A 25,724-nucleotide genomic window follows, 5' to 3' on the forward strand; every position below is an offset into this window, starting at 1 on the left:
ATGAAAATGAACTCTTTCATATGCACAATATATCTTTTCTCAGAATTGCAGAAAGAAAAATTAATTAAATTCCTCAGAGAGGTTAAATTACGTTATGAAAGAGTCATGGCCATTTAATATATTTTTATTCATCTCCAATATCTGGTGGCTTTCTGTTGCTACTGCTGTTTTCTGTAGCAAAATAAATGTGTTTGTGTTACAGGCTAAGGGCTGCCACAGAGATTTAGTGTTCTCCTCAAGTGTATCTGCTACAGGGGAAAAAAAAAAAAAAAGAAAAGAAAAGAAAAGAAAAGGAAAAAAGTATGCACATATCAATGCTCATTGTTATACATAATGTGCAATATGATGTTGTTTTGGGATAGTACAGACACAAATTTGTAAAACACAAGGTTCAGATACAAGAATACATTTATGAACCAAACAATACATTATGCAGGTCAGATGGATTTATTTGCATGGCTCACAGAAACAAGAAAACAAGATTGGAACTGTGGGAACAGATATTTAGGTTAAAAGGTGAAAACAAGGTGGGGAAAGGGAAATTAGCAGATGCAGTGCTGCAAAAGAATGGATGACATTATAACATTATAATAGATGATATTCTAGTTGTGTGCCTAATCCATCGAAAGATTTTGTGTGGCAGCAAGTGGAGGTGAATACCTAGGTATATGTAAAGATCTTTCAATCAGAGTCACAATTTCAGAGATTCCCCCATTTGGCCGGACTTTTACACACTGCACTCAAAAGCTCTAATTTTAAGTGCCACTTCACTGCTTAAAGCCTGGACTGGCACCTTTGTTTTATGCAGCTCTTCCTAGGACCCAAACATTATTTGGACATAAAGAAATCTGGGTGAGGTGTGAACTGGAGTAAAGCACTCAAGCATTCACTTTCTCTTCCAAATCATAAGCAATCCATAAGTGCAATCGGTTCTCTTTAGTGTCTTCCAACAATTTCTAAATCCAGTGGTCTTGATGCTGCATCTCTTAAGCCTGGGAAAAAGATAAGACATATTTGTCTCATACATTGGTGTATGAGACAGAAGATCATGAGAAAGTCTTCTTCCCCTAAAAAAAAAAGAAAAACAGAGTAGAAGAGAAAGTGAGGGGCAGGTAAAGAAACAGAGAAGTGGACAACATAAACCTGAAAGTCCCCCCATGAGTCCTTTGAAAAAAATAAAATAAAATTTAAAATACTGCTTCTTGGTAATTTTAGTAGCTAAAAGTGCCAAATAACATAAGCATGAAAAGATCATCTTTTTTACTTTCCTTCTTATGAAAATGAAGTTGTGAGTAGTTCAGTTTCAACTGCTCCATGGAATGAGTTACAGAAGAAAATGCGCAAAGAAAAATCTGCTATTCACTCAGGAAAAGTAGGGAAATATAGATGATTTATCCTTAATCATCAGCTATAAGAACAAGAAAGCATTGTACAAAGAATCTAGTTTCTATTTAATATTGTTGAAAGAAAACTCCTGAAAAATTTGAAATGTTAGCTTCGAGAAAAGTGTTGCTGAGAGGTGCTAGATTTTCCTACATCATTTATCATCAAAGAGTATTGCCTTAAAACTATAAATTTTGCTTATTCTTACCTGAAGCCATCATCTTTTTTTTTATCTTTTTTTTTTTTTTCCACTTTGTTGCCATGAAGCTCTCTAAGTGCAGAAAGGGATTTGAACTTGAGAAAGGCTGACTACAGAAAGTGCCGCCTTTTAGTTTAGCTTGGACAAATATCAACATGCAGACATTAAATTATCCAAGTCTTTTCTCCACTAACTAACCTTATGGAAATCACTCACTCTCTCCCTTTGGCCCTTCATATATTTCTCCTTTCCTACAATCATTCATTCATGCCAACAGCCTCTAACTCAGCTGCATTGCCTTCTCCCTAATTTGTAATCTTACTTCACACTGGCCACATTTGGGCTGCTCCCAACATCTCTGTGAAGCCTGAGAGTCCACTGCAGCTTTGCGAGGCTCTTTCTTATTTTATTTCTCTGATCCTGTACAATGCAGAGAGTTTTATGCACACTCTAAAGTATCTTATTGTCATTACTTATCGTTTTTCTAATTAGAGAGGCAGCCACAGCATTATGTGCACTGATAATTTAATCATGACTTTCATGGCGTTTGCTGTCACTAAAGACCCAACTATTTGAATGCAACAATGGCAAAGGAGTTTTTGATAACTTTAAGATATTATGCACTCTTAAGCCTATGATTCCAACCCCTTGGCAGCTAGAACTAGATGATCTTTGAGGTTCCTTCCAAACCAAGACATTCTATGATTCTATGATTTCGAAGAATCTGAAAGTTATGTACATGTGCTCTCTAAAAGGCTCAGTAGCCAAATATATATATATATATATAAATAAATGAATATATATTTATTTATTCATTTATAAATAAATGGATATATACTTATTTATATTTTTATTAAATTAACCATATTAAATATTTAAATATATTTAAATATATTGGACAATAAAATGATATTAATGTATTTAAATATATTGAATGAATATATTTATTTATATTTACTTATACATATATATTTGTAATGAAGAATCAGAAAAAGCAAGGAGCTGGGAAGGTTTGCTGCCTGAAAGACTTAGCTGACCTTTTACAAAGAGTTAAATTATGCTGATTATTTTATATAAATATCTATGACAGGAACAGGTGAATACTGAAAACAATAAAAAAATAGATAATATTTTTGGTCTTGTGCATTGTTTATAGCTCATCCAATCTACTAAAATTATCAGAAGTTTCAAGATGTGTGGCAACAGTTTTATGTAAAAATCACCATTATCTGCAACAGTGTTTAAGGACATTCCAGTGACTATTAACTCCCTGCAAAAATATCTTTAAGCAGAAGCATCCTAGTGTATTTTTTCTCATGTTTTTCTTTCCTTTTTTTCTTAAAACAATCATTCAATATTATAAAATTTCTGAAACTGCTTCATTAAATGTTCTATAAGAGGTTGTACAGAAATTAGCCTGATCTTCCTTAGAAAGACATGCTATTGTTCTTTCAAATGATGAGGTTTTGCTTTTCTCAGCAATCAAATAATATTATAGATGAAAGAGGAGGTTATAATATTTTCTTGCTAACTTTAATAATTTTCATTGGATCACACACAAAGGGAAATTAACTCTGTGGAATGTTTTTTTGCATTGTTGTTGTTTTTCTTCTTGTCGCGTTAAAGGGGTGTAGCTGATTAACCGTTACGGGCCCGGTTGGATTCAGAGTACTGAACCAGTCGGACATTCACCAAAACTGGGGGTCCGTTTGGACATTCACCAAAAACGTAATAACCGCCTGGGGGTCCGCTCAGACATTCACCAAAAACGTATTAACCACCTGGGGGTCCGTTCAGACTTTCACCAACAATGCATTAACCGTCTGGGGGTCTGGTTAGATTCAGAACACTGAACTATCACGGATAACCACCCTCACCCTAGTTGCATTAATGAGAGCTATCACAATGCAATCAAGTATGGTTTATTACAGCAACAGATAATCAGGTTCTTTTGGATTGCCGGTGATAGTGACTATCTGCGAAAGCAAGCTAGTATGCATGAAATACACAGGTGTTATAGGTGTTACAGATGTTATACAGGTGTTGTAGGTGTTACAGATGTTACAGATGTTATAGATGTTATAGATGTTATAAGTGTTACAGATGTTATAGGTGTTACAGGTGCGCAGCCTAGAAATAAACACGTTAAAAGGATCAAAGACTCTATAGAGATTTATAAGCAAATATTCAGATCTCACCCAAAGGCGTCCCAATGGGGGGGGAAGAGAGGCTCAGCCCGTCGACTGATCCCAGGAGTCAGGAGGTCCTAAGGATGTTGTATGTCCTCGGGATGGTATCTCCCCTGACGATGGTATCTTCCCCTAACATCCCCTCTCTCTTGGGCCAATTTATATTATTTTCTATCTTTTAGGTGGAGCTTGAGTGGCTCTAGTCAAGCATATCTTAGTTATGATTGGTGTAAAGTTTTCCCGTCTCCGTTTAAAGTAATAGGCTCCGAGAAATTCAGAGCGCATGCTCAGTGAGGGGTGGTCGCACCTTGGAGGTGGGTAGCTTTTGGGATGGAGGTGTGTTTTGGTATTATAATGATATTATAATGAGCAAAAAGTACACTAGGGTACAGCATTTGTCAAAACATGACAGGTCTTTGGCTTAGGGTGGCAAAAAGTGCAGCTTTGTGCACAAGAACAATCGAGGCCCCACCTGATTACAGAGCCTAGCCGTGGTGTCTCCACTCCACTCTACGCTCCGTGGTGTTCCTTAGAGCTAGCACACCAAGTTTCCCCAGCGCGACAGCATCTAAGGTTGGGAGCCTAGGGAACGCTCAGATAATGCAGTTATGCCCTACCCTGAAAGCCTCTTCAATGCTGTACCTTTTCCTTAAAAATGTGAATGTTAGTTTTATTTTCCTAGTTACTTCAGGCATTTACACCACACTTCTCATAAACCAGATAAAACATTTTCTCATCAAGTTTGAAATATATGTATGCTGTTCCAAAAACTGTTGCTATACTCAAATTGTTAACTCTATGCCTCTTAATGGAAGTTAGATCAAGACAGATCTGAAGGAAATTTAGAAAGCCGGTAAACTAGGAAACTTAAACACAAATGCTGTAACACATACTGCTGAGACACACAAGCCAGAAATCTCAAGTTTTTCATCTTTTCAGATTAACTTTTTAAAGAAAGTTGACCAGCTTTCAACTTTTTGGTGGAATTTCAGTCCACGTGGTGGACATTTATGTCAGTATAAGACAAGAACTTGATTTCAAGACAATCATTTCCAGAATCTGGAATTATTCCTCATTGGGGACAAATAGATAACATACAGAACAAGGGAGACCATCATGAGCAGAAGATTGTTTCTTATTATCAGTCTTGGACTGAATTCCTCTTATTTTTTGTTTTCACTAATAACTTTCACCGGATGAATATTTTTCCAGCTTTTCATCCCCGTGTTGACATATCTCACATCTGTGAGCAGTTTTTTTTGACCCATCTTCACTTCTTCTAATATATTACACTCATATTTTCCCAACAGTTAGCTTATGTCTGAGTCATAGTTTCTTTCAAAATAATCTGGATTTCTTCCATTCTTGTAGATTCCATTGTTTTATTATTTTGAAGCATACTCGCTGCATTATGAAAGAACATGTAAATGTACCTGCAGGTACATAAGAAATACAAAAATGATTTTAATGAAATTCAAAGCTATAAATTTTCAATGGAAAATGGGGACATCCATAAGTAATGCACACCTCTGCAGTCTCTTTAAAATCATTTGTTAGATTCAGCTGTAAGACTCAAAGTATAACTATATAGCATGGATATACACAATGCATTTAAAGCTTTTCAGCACTTTTGACATTAATAGTTACTTTAAGATGAGTTCATATACTTTCATTTTCATATACTTTCATAATCTTCACATATAGTTTCATATATTTTTCCCATACTCCTTTGTTTTTCCACAAAAATTCCTCTCCTAATCATCTAATCATCAAATCACCTCTCCCCACCCTTGGTTCCTCCCAGAACACCCTATAATAAATCCTGTGCAATCCCCAAATGCTCTTCCCCTATATTCTGTGACCAGTACCATACAGTAGCAACCTTGCAATTCAAAAGCTGCTCTAGTGTTGACTCCTTGTGATAGGTGTCACATGTGGACATTGGGGCTGATGCTCTCCTTAGATATCCCTGGGAGGGGCATGAACAGGGTGTCCATTCTTCTGAATTCTTAATTTGTGTCTCCTTCCCAAACCCCTCCTGATGGCTCCTGTAGTGGGCCTGGGAGCAGCTCAGCAGAATATTATTTGGGCTTCTGATCCTGCCATTGCCTTTCAGTGACTGTGGTTGTGTAGAAAAGCTTTTATCTCATAAACTAAAAGTATCTACTTCTTAAAATACTTGAAAAACACTCCAAACTGACAGAAGCCAACTTCTGGGTTTCTCATAGTTGCATCTCTGATGACAAAGGAACAAAAGGAAATCTGATGGTAAAAATTGAAGAGAAATCAAACTCTTATTTTTATTATGCAAATTGGGCTGGAAATTATGTGAGAATATTGTAATGTAATTTTTCTTTGCTGACGCAGATTTGATTTCAGATAACATTATCAAAGCATTTCCATATTTCTGGAATACTATCTTAATTATATTGCCTAAAACCAATAAAATCAAGAGGTTACCTATTAATAAACACGATAGTTTGAGAAAGTTAAAAAAAAAAAAAAAAAGAAAAAGAAAAAGAAGACCTTCATTCAGAAAACATTTTATAATTCAAAATAATTGTTTTGCTAAAGTTTATTAAAATAACAATGCAGTGTCAATACAGAACATTTAAGCACTTGTGTTGTGGAATAATCTTTGAGGTTTTGGTTTATATGTGGGTATTTGGAATTTGGGACTATAAGAGATCTCCCAGGTAGTCGTATCCACTTCTCTGTAATTATAACATGCAAGTGAGTCATAACTCTTGTTTAGCAATATACTAGGCTTTATCTTAAGGTTAGTTTAGCAATATAAAATGCTCCATATTAAGGTTAAATTCTGTGCCCTGGCATACTGGACATTATTCCAAAACCTCATTCTTCTGGATCAGAACAGAGCTTTCTGAGAAGTTTCCCTAAAATGATTAATGACTAGTGTGTACCAATAGATTTAATCTCTTTCTCTTCTCCTTATCCCGTCTTTGGTGTTCACCCTGAATATTATAGCCATCTTTATAAAAACTGCCACTTCTCTTCCTAACCTTCGTTTTGATCTGTTAAAGAACCACAAATTCTTTGTCTCTGCTTGCTCTGTACTTTGTACCTGTTAAATCATCTAATAACTCAATCTACTGATATCTGATTTCTAGGCTTTTCTTTGAATGTGTGAGACCAGAGCTGTTCATAGTCTTCCAGTTAAACTGTTCTAGTCCATTGCAGAGGAAGATACACTGTCTACTGCCCTCATCTTCTGGATGAGGGCATCGAGTGCACCCTCAGTAAGTTTGCAGATGACACAAAGTTAGGTGCATTTGTCGATCTGCTCAAGGGTAGGAAGATTCTCCAGGAGGATCTGGATAGGCTGGACCAATGGGCTGAGGTCAACTGTATGAAGTTCAACAAGGCCAAGTGTCAGGTGCTGCACCTGGGGTGCAACAACCCCAAACAGAGCTACAGGCTGGGGGATGAGTGGTTGGAAAGCTGCCTGGTGGAGAAGGACCTGGGAGTATTGGTTGATAGTCGGCTGAATATGAGCCAGCAGTGTGCTCAGGTGGCCAGGAAGGCCAAGAGCATCCTGGCTTGTATAAGAAGCAATGTGGCCAGCAGGTCTAGGGAAGTGATTGTTCCCCTGTACTCATCTCTGGTGAGGCCGTACCTCGAGTACTGCGTTCAGTTTTTGGCCCCTCACTACAAGAAGGACGTCGAGGTGCTTGAGTGAGTCCAGAGAAGGGCGACGAAGCTGGTGAGTGGTCTGGAGAACAAGTCTTATGAGGAGCAGCTGAGGGAGCTGGGGCTGTTCAGCCTGGAGAAGAGGAGGCTCAGGGGCGACCTTATCGCCTTCTACAGGTACCTTAAAGGAGGCTGTAGTGAGGTGGGGATTGGTCTGTTCTCCCATGTGCCTGGTGACAGGATGAGGGGGAACTGGCTAAAGTTGCTCCAAGGGAGTTTTAGTTTCGATGTTAGGACGAACTTCTTTACCAAAAGTGTTAGGCATTGGAATGGGCTGCCCAGGGAAGTGGTTGAGTGGTTGAGACCTCCCTGGAAGTCTTTAAAAGACGCTTAGATGTAGAGCTTAGGGATATGGTTTAGTGGAGGACTTGTTAGTGTTAGGTCAGAGGTTGGACTCGATGATCTTGAGGTCTCTTCCAACCTAGAAATTCTGTGATTCTGTGATACTGCAAATCCTCCAGGTATAGTTAATCTGATAATTTATGGAAATTAATTCGCTTTCATCATTCTTACATTACACCTTTTGATTCTCAAAACCATTCAGTTCCTCCTATATGTATTACAGTTTCTCTCTTACTGAGAATATCTACAAGGATTTTACAATCAACTTATTTATTTACTAAGGTCACTAATGACGATATCAAGTTAGAATTCAGTCATAACCACTATCCAGCATATAGTTTACCACCTAATCCATTCTTGTCTCTAGTGTCTTGACTATATTTAATGACATAATTATTTAGTTGTATGAATGTAGTATATCTTTGCTCAAATAATTTAAGTCACATTTAATACTTATCTATGTTTTAAACATAAAAGACCCAAAGTCTTCTGCTTTGTTTTATATAATGGCTATAGTATGTGCAATTTCACGTTTGATAGTAATAATAATAATAATAATTAAAAAAAAAAATCTGTTTATTCTTTACAGTTGTTCATCATTAAAACAAGTTTGTGTTTTCCTCAACATAAAAGGCCCTCAATGTGCAAATATGGGATGAAGCAACAAAGTAATGACATTAATTTAGAGAAGGCAAATTATGAATAAAAAATTTTGCTTGAAGGGAAAACATGAGAAGTTAAACAGCTCCATGCAATATCAAAGAATAAGCAGAAATATGGAAGGTATGCATGAGTGACTACTGAAGAACATAGAAATTTCACAAACTCATAAAAAACTACCTGCTAACTTTAAGTGAAGGTTTCTGACTGAGTTGGAAAGGAGGAAGCAAAGTGCCAAATGCCTTCAGTTTAAAACAAGGTGACATAAGCAGTAGGAACCTTTTTCTCTCTTCCTTTCTTCAGTAAATCCATTAAAGATGAATGAAAGGCAAAAGTATAGGAAACCAGTATAGGCTGGTCCTCTTCTAGCTGTGATTTTATTATGAACTTATGAACAAAGATTTATGCAACAGTTCTCAAATTTATTTAAATTTTCTCAAGTGACTTTTAAAATAAAATAGGTAAGAATTAATTTACTTATTCCAAAGTTTTATAAGTGCAGTAACAATCACAGTTTTCTCCAGCTTAGTAGATAATCTACCTATGACAGGATATAAAATATTTTCCTGAAGTACTAATTAGATCCAATGCATTTGCAATGCATAAATTTCTTATTTCATCTAGGAAGGCTACCAAGTTACGTCTGTAATGCTGTGATGAACCCCAGCTGTAATTTTCTCTGTTTTCTACATTGTCCTTCTCTTGCAGACTTGCAGTTTAAACTTTTCAGATATTGGAACAGGGCTGAAGAGTCTCCACTTGCTTGGATCATGTTTTCATCTGTATGGAATATATGTCTGCTATTCAGCCTAGTTTTATAGATGGGTTAAGTTCCTACTAGCAAACTAAAAAATGTGCAGACTAGTTATCTTTGAACTCTAGGATGGCAATGAGCTTTAAAAAAGGGGGCAATGAGGGGATCTGCCTAGACCTAGATTCCTCTCAAAATTCTTTGGCATGACTTTCATTCCTTTCATTCATATCCATAACACACATTGGTTCCCTGCTGTGAAGATCTATTTGCTTATTGAACAGAACAGCTATCCCAGGTAGATCTTGCAAATTTTAAAGAAAAATATCAAGCAACATCAAAACCGAGCAGAAAATAACAATGCAATGGATAGTGAATAGATAAAAACAAAAAAGTGATTGCCAGAGTATCATAGATCCCGAGGACAGTTCTGGCTGCCCATGGCCCTGGATGGGTTAAGTAGAATTTCAGGGAAAAAAAAAAAAAAAAAGAAACTGGGAATCCCACCAGGAGGATGGAAGTGATGCCAAGTCTGAGAAGCAAGAGAAGAGAGTGGAGCTATTTGCTAATAAGCATGTTTGGCTTAGTTCTGGAAAAGTGGCAGGAGCAAAGGGGAATAGGGCATGTGGAGACTCATAACAAGCTGTTCAAGAACCAGTCATGATTTCATAGAATCATAGAATATCCAAGTTGGAAGGGGTCCACAAAGATCATCAAGTCCAACTCCTGGGTCCCCAAAGGACCACACAAAAAATCAGATCACATGTCTGAGAACGCTGTCCAAATGTTTCTTGAACTCCAGCAGGCTCGGTGCTGTGACCACTTGCTTGGGGAGCTTGTTCCAGTGCTTGTCCACCCTCCAGGTGAAGAACCTTTTCCAGATGTCCATTCTGAGCCTTTCCTGTTGTAGCTTCAAGCTGTTCACTAAGGTCTTATCACTGATCACCAGAGAGAAGAGCTCAGCCTCTCTTCTCCCCCTCATAAGGAAGTTACAGACTGCAATGAGGTCTCCCCTCAGCCTCCTCTTCTCCAGGCTGAACAATTCAAATGTCTTCAACTGCTACTCATACATCATCCTCTCTATAACTTCAACACCCAGGTTGACAAATCAGAGCAAACTATCTTCAGTACAGCCTGGGTCTAGAAAAGCAATGCTTTGGGAACATTTTTTTTTTTTTTTTTTTTTTTTTTGGGCTTATTTGCTTTTACAATGAACCTTATCTTAGCAAGCAGGAGTTTTTGGAAGCTGGTACAGTTTTGTGTATTATGGAGATTCTGCAAGAAGAAATCACAGTATGAAGACTGTAGTCCAGTTTAGTTTCAAGTTTCAACTTTAGCACAATTTTTTTGAACAAATCTGCAACTACAAGTGAATCCCAGCCATTGCAAAATAGCAAGCAAACAACTACAATAAAAATACACAAAATAACATATTGAATCACAAGAATTAAACCCAGCTAGAATAGATGGCTCTGCTTGTTATTTCCATAATGAAATTTGTTTGTTTGTTTGTTAATATAAAAGCTGTTAAAAAGCACACACTTTCACTGCTTCTATTTGGCTCAAAAATAAAATTCTTCCTCTTATTTCTGAAAGTCATATGGAGCTCAACTGTTTATACTATTAAAATCTTGCAATAATCTCTTGTATTTTTTTCCCCTAGTATATCTAATTCCCTAACACAGATCAGGAGTTAGAATGGGATGCAGGCCATTCCCAAAAAGTAATTCAGATATGATTTGGAAAACAAAAGAATTTAGTATGTGCCAGTTGTGCCAATGTAATCTTAGGGCCAGGAAATGGGCCCTGAGTTGGTTAAGCTAACTATCAGGGAGACTAACCTAAGTGTCAGAAGGATACAAAGTGTATAAATAATATTTCAAAACACTAAATAAAATCTGATGCTCTTGTTGAGTTTTTAATACTAAACAATTGTTCTAATCTTTACAGTTCAAAATATGTTGTCTAACTTTAATCAGGCAGAATTACTTAATTTAGTTAAACTGAATGATTGAAGATATTGCTGTTAAGTACTGTTTTTTCATGAATCTAGCCATTTACTGTGTTGATTCAACATGCAATACAGAGTTTTAGCATATCCTCTTTGTTTCAGATACACATTTCTTTCTTTTTGTTTGGGTTTGGTTTTGGAAAAAAACATATATATTAATTTTATTTAATTAAATTTTATTTAATTAAAGCCCGCTTTTGTCAATGTTTTCATCATATTCCATCTCTCCACTTACCCAAAGTGTCACTGGAGACACTGGAGCCTTCTATAACCCGAGGAACAACAAGAGTTTAATTCAGTGGACATCATCTTTTGTCTGCTCTCCCAGACTGGTAACTTCAAATCTAACTTTTGACTGATTTACCGTAGTGCATAAATATATTTACATATATATTTCTGAGCCAAGAAAAGGTCTTCCTGTGTTGTTTGTCTTCATTTATTCCTTTATATTATAAGGAGACCTGAGCAATACAAACAATTTTTAAGCTATAATTTTGCTTATATCAGGTACAAAGAATATCAGATGCAAGAATGGATTTTTCACTTGTTAAGGCAAAGACAAAAAGGGGGAGAAGAGAAGGCTGCATTAGACAAAGTATTGCCAGCAGGTTAAGAGATGTGATCCTGTTGTTAAGCTTGCAGTAGAGGAGGCAAGTAAAACAGAAGAGAAAAGAGAAGTAAATTGTATAAATCTTTGCCATAAAAATTCACACCACCCATATCTTCATGTATTTATCAGGAAAAGTGATATATGAGCAGTTGGTATAACTTCCGTTTGTTTTTTTTTTTAATTTTCCATTTTTGAATATTATTTTCTTTTTACATTTTTCCACCTTTACCTGGTATTATAATAATATATTTTTCTCACTTTCCAGCTATCACCTCTTTCTCCCTCTGCAAATTCATCTGAGTGTTGATTGTGCTGTGAATGTCAGTTATATTTCCTTGTCCTTGAATACTCCCATCTAACATGTTTATATTTGTTATGTTTATGAACACTAGAAACAATCTTTGGGAAAAAACCATGTCTCTTGTCTGACAAAATAAGCTTAAAACAAAGCTGCCAAAGAAGTCTTCTTATTCCATAGCAAAACTATTTTTCCCCAGTCTGCAGTAGTGTTTGGTCATGTGTGACTTGTAAACAATTAGGAGTCTAACACATGTCTGGAAACTGTTTGTAAGCATATGCTTTCACTATTTGTATTCAAACAAATACCTGGATATTTATTAACATTACTCTAGGATACTTTCTAGTAAATAAAATTTTGAAAACATAAGTAAATAAAAATAATATTCTATGGTATCTAATGCTTTTTCTATTAGATCACTGGACAATGGAAAATGAAAGCCTATTACGCAATTGTTATCAGCTGCCAAACACACCATTACCGGTAACCATCTTTCCAAACTATTTTGACAGTTAATATGGTTTTGAGAAATGTCTGATCTAAAATGGACATGGTGCCATTTAACCCAAGTAGCCAGTGACTCATGGAATAAATCTTGAATGAAGGAATATTAATTTAGATTACTTATAGTAGGCTGTGCTTCAAATTTTCCTAAAAATATCCTAATCAATGAAAGCACAGGGGAAGTTATAATCTCATGACCTTATAAGGTTTGTTGCTATTGAGTTTTTCATTATGTCACCTGACTACTTTATTTCATCTCACCAAAAGGAAAAAAAAATAGCTACACATGTTTGTCTGTTCTATTTTGTCACTTCCTTGGGGAGTTAAACAGAATACCCCAGCACACCTCCTGGTGAGTCTGTGCTATAATGATAATAGAACTAGGAGCCACTACAAATGTTCCATGATACAAGAACTGAGCAAAGATTTTCCAACAACAGTGAGATTGTGACTAAAAGAATTTTGTAGAAAACTGTCACTTTCTTTTTTTTCTCTCTATCCTATCATACCCTATGATACTAAATACTATATTTAATTGCATTATTGATATTTTATGCCAATATGCCAATAGTATATTGTTATCTCAACAAATAATCCCAGAGATCATAAATTTTCCATCATCTCTCCAAAGTTCTGAAAATTATGATCTGTATCAAAATAACTTAAGAAAAACATCATGTCATAGTACACATCTCAACTGAATGCTTTCATTTAGCAATGATTTGAGTTAGGACAATTCTTAGTTCTGTGCACTCTGGAGGAGTCAGAAGTTACTTAGGTTGTATATCTCCTTCTTCTCATGGAGTTGTTTGCTCAGAAGGGAAGTCTGAGAACGTCTTTTAAGGTCAATGAACAAACCCAGGAATGTAATCAGGCTAAACTGATCTGGAAGGGAATTCAGAGAAAGCAGATAGTCCTTTCCTGGTGCTCTGTTTGAAACAAAATTGTTCCAGTTCCCTTTCTGTGCCTATTGTTAAAGTTCCAGCTATCAAAAATCTATAGCCAGTCAAATTTACCTGTTAGTCTTTGAAGGGTGATTTACACTGCATTGGTGTAAATCTAGTGAAGATCATAACTGCTAAAAAAAACAGTTTTGATTCATAATAGTGGATCATAAAAGAGAGAATTATGAAACATTTTTCCTACAGAAGCCAGATATCTGCTACACAGGTTCTCCTTCATGGTTGAAAAGACTTAGTGTGCTATTACTGCATAAACTGCATTAGAACATTTATACATGTACCTGATCCCTTATCATCGCTGCTAGTGTGAAGTAATAAACAGCAGATCTATTGTAGAAGTTTGTCCATGACTGTCATCAAAACCATTTTCTTTCTTCACAAGACAAACATGCAGTCCATCATGTCATTTTCAGATGGTCCAGCACCCAAAAGGATGAAGATATATTCCTCATTCTTCCTTCTGGCTGAACACGTCATCTCTCCTATGGTTTTGAGCCCTTACTCCCAGTGGACAGAGATAAACACATTCTAAAGGAGAACAACCATTGTGCAGCTAAACTTCACTGAAGGGTCAAGATTATTTACCATCTTAAAGGCCAGAACAACTTGATATACAATTAAATAAATCAAGACAAAGCTTTTCTTCACATTTTTTACCAGCCTGTTCTTCTGTATGCTTTGCATGTACAGCCTGTCATGTTACACTCAGGCTGGATTTCAGAGAGTATTTTATACCATACACATGCTCATAGAGATTTTGGCTTATGCTCTACTCTGTAACGTACAGAGGGAGCAAGGGGAGTGCCAAAAACACTATAATTTTTTTCAGCTTTATTAGACAAAGGATAAATGAAAAAATAATAATTTCAATATAGGATAAGCCATTTCTGTCTAATAATAATAATAAACAACCTCTAAATGCACTAAATTAGCTTAAATAAATAAATAAATAAATCACCTTTTATAAAAGGATTTTCCTTAGAAACATATTTCAGGTTTTTCTTAGTCTGCTAGTGCAAGAGTAATTCCTGGAGTGATATAGAAGGGGTGCCAATTCTTACAGCAAACATGGATATTTTCTGTTTTAAAAATCATACCCAATTTATTTCAAAAAAAAAAAAAAAGTTTTCTTTTATTATTATTATTTTTATAGATATTTGGATAAAGATCAATCTACCTTACTCACTATGGAAAGAAAAAATATTAGGTGCAGATTTGGAAATCCAAATATATAATATGGAACACCTGCAAAATCTATCTCTTCATAAATTATGTTAACAGAATTTCTTCATCTCTGTATCCCTTTTCTGCAGAAACTCCTCTTGATACAACAATTTGTCTTCTTGATGTCTTTGAGAGGAGCATGATTATTAGTAGCAATTGAATGAAGACTATAAATATGATGTGCATTCAAATTACTATATTTGCTTAAATTAGGGTCCAATACTGCCACGGCTTCTGTATTTCTAGGGAGAGGTGTTGTGCCTTAGTCACTGTAGATTCTTCCCCTTATTTGTAAGATCATTTTAACCAGAAGGAGTTTTTAAAATAAATGTTACTAGCAGAGTTCAAGGAAGAACTTTTGAGTGTTTTTTTTTTTTTCCTAGCAAAGCTTTCCTTCTTAAGCCTTGGTTCTTTTGGCCAAACTCAGGATTAGAGCGGTGCAGCAGAAAGTATATGAGACAATTACAGTAGCATAAGCTCCGTATAACGTCTGTTTCACCAAGTGTGGGCCAAGGAGGGACTAACTTGCTTCTAGCCCTTGAGACACAACACAGAATTCCCAGGGGAGAATAGCCAGGTCAAGCCTTCCTCCCTGTAAGCCTGCCTAGCTGGGCTCAACAGCCTTCCCTGAACTGTGCTGGTGGTATTGAACTGAGTTCATTTAAGGTGATTTCTTCGTCATACAATAAAGGCAATTGAATTGCAAAATCATTTGCAGCCTTGGGAGAAAATGTCTCTGAGAAGAATTGGAGCTCCAGCCAGCTCCAAAAGGGATCCACTGCTGGCCAGAGCTGAAACAGTGAGCAACACTGGTTGTGCCTCTGTGAGAGCAGATTTAAGAAAGGGAAGAAAAACTGCTGCACAACAGCAGCTGGGAGAGGGAGGAGTGAGAAACAGCCCTGCAGACACAAATGTCAGTATAGAAGGAGGGCAGGAGGTGCTCCAGGCACGGAGCAGAAGTTCCCCTACAGCCGCTGGAGAGGCCCCTGGTAAAGCAGTCTGTACCCCTGCAGCCCATGGTGTACCACAGCAGAGTAGGTTTCTGTGCTGCAACCTGTGGAGTAGTCCCCAGTGGAGCCTGTGGATATGGCCTGAAGGAAGCTGCGGCTCATGGAGAGCCCCCGCAGGAGCCGGCCCCAGGCTGGAGCTGCAGCCTGTGGTACAGACCCATATTGGAGCAGTTCTTGAAGAGCTGCTTTCTGTGGGAAGCCCACGCAGAATCAGTTTGGGAAGGACAGCATGCCATGGGAGGGACCCCATGTGGAGCAGGGGCAGAGAGTGACCATAAAGAAGAAGCAGAGAGAAGGTGCTATAGACTGACAGCAGCCCCCATTCTCCATTCCTCTACATTGTTCAGGGGGAGGAGGTGGTAGAGGTTAGATGGGAGGAAGGCATTTTTAGTTTGATTTTAGTTTTCATCTCACTAGTCTGTTAATGATAGGCAATAAATTTTATTCATCTCCCTATGCCAAGTCTGTTTTTCCCATGATAATTGTTGAATCATCTCCCTGACCTTATCTCATTGTATTTTCATTGTATTTTCTTTGTATTTTCATTGTACTTTCTTTCCTTTTCATTGTATTTTCTTACCCTTTTCCTTTGGGAAGGGGGAGTGAGAAAGAAGTCATGGTGGAATTCACTTGTGCAGATAAGTAAAATCAGCACATTATCATAAAATGGTAGTAGGTTTTTATCTGAATTCTACAATAAATGAAGCCTTTGTTTGGAGTAAATTAATAGATTGATGCAGAGAAAAGGAAAAGAAAAAAAAAAAAAAAAAAAAAAAAACAAGTATGTCCTGATGCTATGCCAGGCTTCAACACCATGAAAAGCTGGCATATGCAAAGTAACAGTGTCGTCACATGTATTACTGAAGTGGACTTCCTAGAAACAGCTATTCTCCATAACTCTTTCAGGTCACATTTACTTAGGTGAATTTTGTTTTGCATCTTGGACCTTAATCTCTATGGTTTTTACACATCCAAAATAGACAGCGGGAATTTCTAATATAAAAACCAAGTACGTTAAGTGCAGCATGCACTTCATTAGGTGGAAATTATAGAATCATAGGATGTTTTTTTTTCGAAGGGATCTTAAAGATCACCTAGTTCCAACCCTCCTGTCATGGGCAGGGACACCTTCCACTACACCAGGTTGCCCAAAGTCCCATCCAACCTGGCCTTGAACACCTCCATGGGGCACACACAACTCTTCTGGGCAACCTGTGCCAGTGCCTCAACACCTTCTGAGTAAAGAATTTCTTCCAAATATCTAATCTAAATCTACATTATTTGAGTTTAAAACCATTACCCCTTGCTCTATCACTGTATTCCTTGACAAAGAGTCACTTTCCAGCCTTTCTGTAGGCCCTCTTTAAGTACTGGAAGGCCTTACGATCTCCCCAGAGTCCTCTTCTCCATGCTGAACAAACCCAGCTCTCTCAGACTGTCTTCATAAGAGAGGTGCTCCACATCCACATTCTAACACATCCATGTCCTTCTTGGGCTGGGAGATCCTAGAGGTGAATGCAACAGGGAAAACAACAAAACATCTCAATGGAAATTAATTAAAGAATGCATATTTCATTGCACAATTCAATTATTAGCATTTATATATTACAATTGCTAATAATACCAAACTTGGCTTATTTACAAACATACATAATAAACTAAATTCTTCCCCTGGATGCTGGCAAGCCAACATTTTTTGTTCTGGATGCATTTTCCATCAAGTTAAATAGGTGAGTAGTTCAACTGGTTTCTAGTCTGCCCCTCCAGTTGTTCTTGTACCATTTATAGGGCTATGTTCTTCAAGTTTGGCTCATGGAAGAAACAGTTGAATTTATGAGAATCCCATTTGTACCTTCAGTCCTCATGCATATGTCATTATAAATCAAAAGCAGCTCCAAAGAGCTCAAAGAGGAAAAACGGTGTGAGATAGAAGAGCCAGCCGCAATTTGGTTCATTTTTTAATTTAAATGTTACTCCAAATTGCAGTGTCAGGAATACCACATTACTCCTTTCATAAAGGTTGGAGGAGTACACTTTGACTTTTGCCCTACCCAAAATACTCTTTGTGACAGAAGTAAGGGATCACTGGCATAAGGAAGGCTTTCCTCTAGCTTGGGATCCCATCACATTTGAGAACACCTCGGTCTCTTCCCTCATCCACAGCTGGCTAAATATTTCTTAACAATATTGAAATAAAGGGACAATGGCAGTGTAACTGACCTGGGAAATCAATACCTCATTTTCTTGTTTAATGATGCTAAAGCTGGTCTGGCTTCACATCAGTGAAAATTTTGTCAGAGGTTCCCATCAGCCTTTTTTACGTCTCTGTCATCTTGGTTAAAGATGTAAAATTTCATTAAGGAAATTATTTTGCAGTGATAAAACTGCAAAAACTCTGGCAAAAACACTAACAAGTATAACTAGTTAAAAATCTGAACAAGTAACAAAAACTGAACAAGTAGTCATAAATAAATGTATAGTGTATCAGTGAATTTCTAGTATAACACCATAGAGTCTTGTGCTGAAGTCCTAGAGCATTTCATATAGCAAATATTATAGAGCATTTCCAGAGTTTTATTAAATCATTCCTCATAATCTTTGTTAATAACATTAAGTTTGGTGAACTGGTAAATAGCAAAGATGATACATCAGGCATAGACAGCAATTTGCCAGTGAACTCAAGTACAAGCAAAACCATCATAGAATCATAGAATATCCTGAGTTGGAAGGGACCCTTAAGGATCATCAAGTCCAACTCTTCACACCGCACAGGTCTACCCAAAAGTTCAAACCATGTGACTAAGTGCACAGTCCAATCTCTTCTTAAATTCAGTCAGGCTCGGTGCAGTGACCACTTCCCTGGGGAGCCTGTTCCAGTGTGCAACCACTCTCTCTGTGAAGAACTTCCTCCTGACGTCAAGCCTAAACTTCCCCTGCTTCAGCTTAACCCCGTTCCCGCGGGTCCTGTCGCTGGTGTTAATGGAGAAAAGGTCTCCTGCCTCTCGACACCCCCTTACGAGGAAGTTGTAGACTGCGATGAGGTCTCCCCTCAGCCTCCTCTTCTCCAGGCTGAACAGGCCCAGTGCCCTCAGCCGTTCCTTTAGTACAGGTTCAGTTCTGTAAATGTTTTTTGCTGTTCTTCTGTTGTTCTTTGTTTACACATAATGCAAACATAAAAAAGAAGAAGAAATCAGCCTACTGATCTTTTCCTCATTTTCATGGAAAACTATTACAGTCTCTGAATTTCAGTTTCATAAGGCCAACAATAATAATAAGCAAATAAGCACTATCTTCTGTAAGTTATTAAAACCAAGTTTCCCAAAGTTCTGCCTTTGTTGGACTAAAGTCCTACATGAAACTAATGGAAGCACTAAAACCATTCTTAGGGATTTAACATGGCTATTTGCTAATCCCAGCAGTGTCTTTCCAGAATTGCAGCATTTATGAATATGCCTGTGGTGTTTGGTGTCAGATATCTATCTACCTGGTACCTATGTCTCATATGTTAGTCTTCTGTTTATTTGAGACATCCATATAAAACTTCTCCTTGTCCCACTTTATGATTCTCAGGTAACATTTAAGAACATAAAAATCCACAGTGCCAGAATTCTCTTGTCATGTTTAGCTGTATTTAGCCAATAGACCTAAGCAGAATGACAGAGACACAAAACTTGATAATATCGGCCTTGTTTCCCTAGCAAACTATTTTAACAACTCATCAAATAACTTTGTTATATTAACATTTGTTATATTTAATAACTTTGTTATATTCACATATTTATTGGAAAAAAAAAAAAATCTAATAAAAATGCAGCTCTAAGTTTCAGTTACAATAAAAAATGAGGTAAGGAAGCTGTGGTATAATTGCCTGAGGTAACTAGGGAAATAAAACTAACATTCACATTTTAAAGAAAATGTACAGCATTGAAGAGGCTTTCAGGGTAGGGCATAGCTGCATTACCTGAGCGTTCCCTGGGCTTCCAACCTTAGATGCTATCGTGCTGGAGAAACTTGGTGTGCTAGCCCTAAGGAACAGTATGGAGCATAGAGTGGAGTGGAGACACCACGGTTAGGCTCTGTAACCAAATGGGGACTCTATTGTTCTTGTACACACTGAGACCGATAAGCTGCACTTTTGCCACCCTGAGCCAAGGACCTGTCATGTTTTGACAAATGCTGTACCCTAGTGTACTTTTTGCTCATTATAATATCAATATAATACCAAAAAACACCTCCATCCCAAAAGCTACCCACCTCCAAGGTGCGACCACCCCTCACCGAGCATGCGCTCTGAATTTCTTGGAGCCTATTACTTTAAACGGAGACGGGAGAACTTTTCACTAATCATAACTAAGATATGCTTGACTAGAGTCACTCAAGCTCCACCTAAAAGATAGAAAATAACATAAATTGGCCCAAGAGAGAGGGGGTGTCAGGGAAGACACCATCCTGAGGAAATACAACATCCTTAGGACCTCCTGACTCCTGGGATCAGATGACGGGCTGAGCCTCTCTTCCCCCCCACATTGGGACACCTTTGGGTGAGATCTGAATACTTGCTTATAAATCTCTATAGAGTCTTTGATCCTTTTAACGCGTTTATTTCTAGGCTGCACACCTGTAACAACTGTAACACCTGTGTATTTCATGCATACTAGCTTGCTTTTGCAGACAGTCACTATCGCCGGCAATCCAAAAGAACCTGGTTATCTGTTGCTGTAATAAACCATACTTGATTGCATTGTGATAGCTCTCATTAAATGCAACTAGAGTAAGGGTGGTTATCTGTGACTGTGATAGTTCAGTGTTCTGAATCTAACCAGACCCCCAGACGGTTAATGCATTGTTGGTGAACGTCTGACTGGACCCCTAGATGGTTAACGTGTTGTTGGTGAATGTCTGACTGGTTCAGTACCCTGAAGCTGACCGGGCCTGTAACAGTTAATCAGCTACACCCCTTAACACGACAGAAGCCACATAAATAAAATGTCTTTCTCAGAAAAGAACAGCAAAGCAAGTCACCAAAGAGAAATGAGCACAGAGATACAGAACCCGAAAGTTGTAAGAATTTTAATATTATTTGTAGATGGATGTATGAAATAAAGTCTTTAGAAACTTGAAACAAAGGAAAGAACTGAAGAAATGAATAGCAAAGCCTAAACCCAAATTAAGTGTTCTCTATCTGCACTAAGGGTAAGATTACTGAGGCTCCTAGAAACATGTCATGAAGCATGAATAGGACAGTCACTTGGGGCTCAGGCTGCAGATCAAAGCAGATTGAGGAAAGGAAGTTGATCAGGTCTGCGTTGGCATCCCTGCAATCTGAAAGAAACCACATGCTGTGTTTTTGAAGGTTTTGTTCTGGTATGGAAAAACAAAACATTCCTGCTGGAATATATGCCTGACTAAGTAGTGGACATTTGGGAAGGTGTTTTTTTGTTTGTTTGTTTGATTGTTTGTTTGTTCTCTAACATTGTATCTATCAGTTTGGATCACACAATATACCTTTAGTCATTGTATTTACAGTAAGACTACCATTTAAATACTGAAGGTGGAAGAATAAGGTAAAAATCATTGAGAAAGACTAGTGGTAATAGAAAGGAAAGAACAGTTTCAAAAATATTGTTTTCATAATGTTATATGACCTTTTTGAGTAATTCCTTGACCCCTTCCCCAACCCTTCTGTCCTCTTTGCAAGAACTATCAGACTTGTCTTGCATTCAGGCAAAAAAAAAAAAAAAAAAAAGACCTGTTATCTTTAGAATAAAGATTTCAGTACCTTTAGCACTCTTTCTCCTACTTATTTTGTCATAAATTCGTATACCTGTGTTTCAGCCATCCCATTCAGCGTGATCAGTGCAGGTGTCTCAACATCCTCCTTCAGTTAGCTCAGGTGTCTCTGCTTTGATGCATTAGATCTTGGGAAAGAAAAAAAAAAAAAGAAAAAAAAACAACAAACAAACAAACAAAAAACCTTCTTAACCCATTAACTCAAACCATTACAGTTAAAGTGTAAAAAAAAAAAAAGTGAAAAATAAATAAATACTGCTTATTTTACTGAAGAATCACAGGAAGGTTAGCAACGAATGTCTCTAAAATCGGTTGTTTACATATCAGCCCCATTTTATTGATTACCATTTTTCTTAACCCCAGTTGCTTTCTACTGAATTCTCCAAGCTTCAGAAAGAATTTAATCACATCATTTAACAAGGAAAATAAAACCATGTGTACTTGATTGTTTTCCAGTTGTGGATGCTCAGCTATGTGAAGAAGTACCCTGGCTACAAATCTCTGATGTAAATTTAGTTGCTTTTGTTGTTTGCATAGCATTTTTACTAAGTAATCTCACTCAGAAAACAAGTGTCTATTCAAACAAATACTGCAGCTGTGTGATGTTGCAGACCTTTCAGAGTCATGGAAAATCATCCCACTAATGTGTTCCTGGATTAATTCTCATGTCAGTGGTGTCAAAACAGACTCTTTTCCATGCCTATAATAGTTTCTCCACAGCCAACACACAATACTGTTTGTTCTAGATTTTTATTGCTGATCTTCCCCCTAATGCAATATTTGCTAGGGTGTAAATTGCTAGGATGTGTATGTTTTGCCATCAGTGTTCAGTTGCATGCATGGAAATGTAGTTCTCAAATAGCTTCCGAAGACATTTGCTACAAATGTCATGAAGCTGTTCCATATATTTCTTTGTGTATGTTCTTATGTTCCTAAACTCATACAGAGTCATAATTTTCCAAAAGACTCTCTGCATACAAAGGTCAATAGACTGAAAGTCCTGGAGCAGACTGCTACACATGCTAGGTTTTGCAGCCTGACCCCTCGCTAATATTCACTGTGATAATATTTGATGACTACAGACTTCACTACTATTTTGTGAAAATTATTATAGAAGTAGGGGGACAGACTAAAATTAGATGGGCTTTTGGTATTTACATACAACTCCTTTTTACTTCTTCAGTGATAGCAGAAGAGGAGCAAGGGGTCATATAACTGCTATCAATCACACAGATAAGTGCAGTTGGAATTTGGTCTTTTGTCAATTGTAGAGAGACTTTGGTACAACATATTTGTCGAAACCTGGGTCTTGACATGAAAATCCACAAGAATTTCTCTATCAAAACAGACATTTTTAACAATATCAAAACAATTATAATCTTTTTTATGGATCACTCAAAGTAGGAATATATCCTATATTTCATTCACTTACCTTTTCTGCAGTAAATTCCTAATTAAGATGACTGCAAGAAAATAAAGGCCTCTTCCAAATAGTTGCTATGGGGATTAAACTAAAATCTTTAGCTCAGTCTTTAGGAATTCTTAGCAATCCAGAAGCTTACCAGCCACTTATTTTCTAAATTCACTTTTGTAAATAATAGAAGTGCCCTAAGAAGGAAAATATTTGTATGTTGTACACTATAAGCCAAGCATCAGCTTACTCTTTTTTTTTTTTTTTTCTGTTTCTGTGTGTGTTTTAATGTTTGTTTGGATGATTTTTGTAGTTTTATTCTGTTTGCAAAATACATGAATCATGAAATAGATTTATTTTATTTTTATTTTTTTAGTATTTCAGGCAATAAATCTGCATATGACAGAATTTTGGATCTGCAGTTTGTTAAAGAGCCAAAAGGAACTCTAACGAACCTCTAATTGGAACACAATTGTACATTTTTCTTCACACAAATATTGAAGAGAAAAAAAAAAAAGAAAAAAAGAATCTAACATAAACAAAGAGGTTTTCAAAATGTCTTTTGCTTATTTTGCATAGAAGTTTACCAGCAGTTACGAAAGCTAGCAGAGGACATACAGTTAAAACCAACTAAAGTTACACTGTTTCCTTTTGCAGCAGTGGTAGGAGCAGCGGCCCTGTTATTTGTCTACTTTACTTATTGATCATCACTCAGGCAAGAATATTATATAGCTGTCCTTGTCTTATTGACCTGACTACACTGCTACCTCTGACACAGCTCCTGGAGCACCACCAAACACTGTCGAACTGTGGGAGATGAGTCTGGCATTGTGGAGAACCATGGGAGAGGGACATGATGTATCATGGAAGGATTCCTGAGCTGGGGGAAAATCGTCTTATGTTCGGACTTTTGCTACTCGTTCTAGGGGAAACAGTGAGACTACCAAGGGAAACTTTGAATAGACCAAGCAGCTAGGGCAAGCAAGAGTGGTGCATCCTGCAGACCAACACCTGTCTGCCTGGCTGAAGTTGCAAAGAGTTGACTTTTATAACCAGGGAATGAAAACTGCTGGGAGATTTGAGATTCATCTGAGAAAGGGGGTCATAAGCATCTTTGCCAACAATCTGCTAACCTAGTAAGGAGGATTTTAAGCTAGGTGTATCAGGCATGGTGCCCAGAGCCCAAAGGGATAAAGGAAAAATAGAGAGGAAATATTTACAGCACAAGGCCATCTCTCTCACTCTACCTTAGAAATTGGTGCTACTGGAGCCTACCTCAAGTGTCTGTACATGGACATGAAAAATAAGTAGGAAGAATTACAGTCCATTCACTGTCAAAGATCTGTTATATCACTGGAAATACTGAGATGTGGTGACACATCTATGGTAATGCAGTACTAGTTGCTGTTAGGGAAGATAACAATCAGTGAACACTTGAACATGTACAAATCCACAGGATGAGACAAGATGCATTCCTGTGCAGTCCTATAGATACCATCACAAGCCACACTCAATAATCTTTGAAAGATGATAGTAATAACTAAAGGTTCCTGACAAGTGGAAAGAAGGCAACATCATATGCATCTTCAAGAAGGGCAAGGGTGAAAATCAGGAAGACATAGGCTTGTTTAGCCTAATCATATGAAGATTGCAGACTAAGTCCTCTGGGAAGCCATTGCTAAGAACACAAAAGTGAATAGAGTGGTTGGGAAGACTGAGTATAAAACTACCCAGGAAAAATCACACCTGACTAACCTAAAAGTTTTTTATGAAGTGACTGGGTGAATACAATGTTTTAAAAGATACCTTCATAGTGTTTTAACTTGCACAGAGGTGGAAGTAAAAATGTTTCAGTAACAAGAGGTTAATACTCCATATTCTATGTTAAGAAAATAGAGGTTTTGTGTAATTATGGAAACTTAATGAATAGATTCTCATATAAAAATATGAAAATAAACAAGCTAACTCTGTGATGCAAGAAAAAAAAAATAAAAGGATTCTCTTGCAGAACTTGATTCGGATCTGCTCCAAACTTGGTTTGTATCTGCTTTAAGTTTAGGCCCTATGACTTTTGGAACAGCTGACTGTTCAGACAGGAATGTTGGAAATATTTATGTCCATAGATTGAATTTCAGTTCTCTCCTATCCTGGTGCACATGAGGATTTCTGAATTTACCTGCTTCTTAATCTCTTAAGAACTGCAGAACCTCAGGCACCAACCAAAAATACTTGTAAAACTCTGAAAGCTAGGCTTAGTTTGTCTGTAAGCATACATTTTCTTGAGCTTTACAGCAAAAATATTCAAGCATTTTGTTCAAGAAATTCAAGTTGTTTTGAAAAATTTGTATTCATGGGAAGGAATATGTAGTAGGAAATTACAGACAGTTCAGTGATAGACTATGAAATAATGCAGAGGACTCTTATAAGCATCAGTAATTACCTTATTATCACTGCGCCCTGAAAATCCAATAATAGTGGTTTAAGAATACTGATGTCATCTCTTCTTGAAATACTCCATATATATGAAGTTATTCTTTATTTTACACATTTGTTCTGTTTTTTAAAATTACTCTCTTAGGAAGCTATAAAGGATTCTTATGCTGCCTACGACATGTCAGCAAGGTTACACAGGTTAGTTTGCACATTACCAAGCCTGGTTTTATTATCAT

General features: G+C 37.1%; 1 long non-coding RNA gene across 7 annotated transcripts in view; it reads right to left on the reverse strand.

Moving 5' to 3' along the window:
• Positions 1-319: 319 nt before the first annotated feature.
• LOC110352479 (uncharacterized) overlaps positions 320-25,724 on the reverse strand; it is a 182,200-nt gene continuing 156,795 nt past the window's right edge. For 2 of the 7 annotated variants that reach the window (XR_011808497.1, XR_011808493.1), the window contains exons 5-7: positions 21,679-21,772; positions 18,075-19,003; positions 8,859-17,359 (exon numbers count right to left, since the gene is read on the reverse strand). This is a non-coding gene — a long non-coding RNA (uncharacterized lncRNA). Of the gene's footprint in view, positions 993-8,858; positions 17,360-18,074; positions 19,004-21,678; positions 21,773-25,724 lie in introns of those variants that run through there. The other 5 variants (XR_011808498.1, XR_011808499.1, XR_011808495.1 and 2 more) reach the window with 4 other exon arrangements.

The sequence above is a fragment of the Anas platyrhynchos genome, chromosome 3 (assembly GCF_047663525.1).
Source record: "Anas platyrhynchos isolate ZD024472 breed Pekin duck chromosome 3, IASCAAS_PekinDuck_T2T, whole genome shotgun sequence".
Taxonomy (NCBI): domain Eukaryota; kingdom Metazoa; phylum Chordata; class Aves; order Anseriformes; family Anatidae; genus Anas; species Anas platyrhynchos.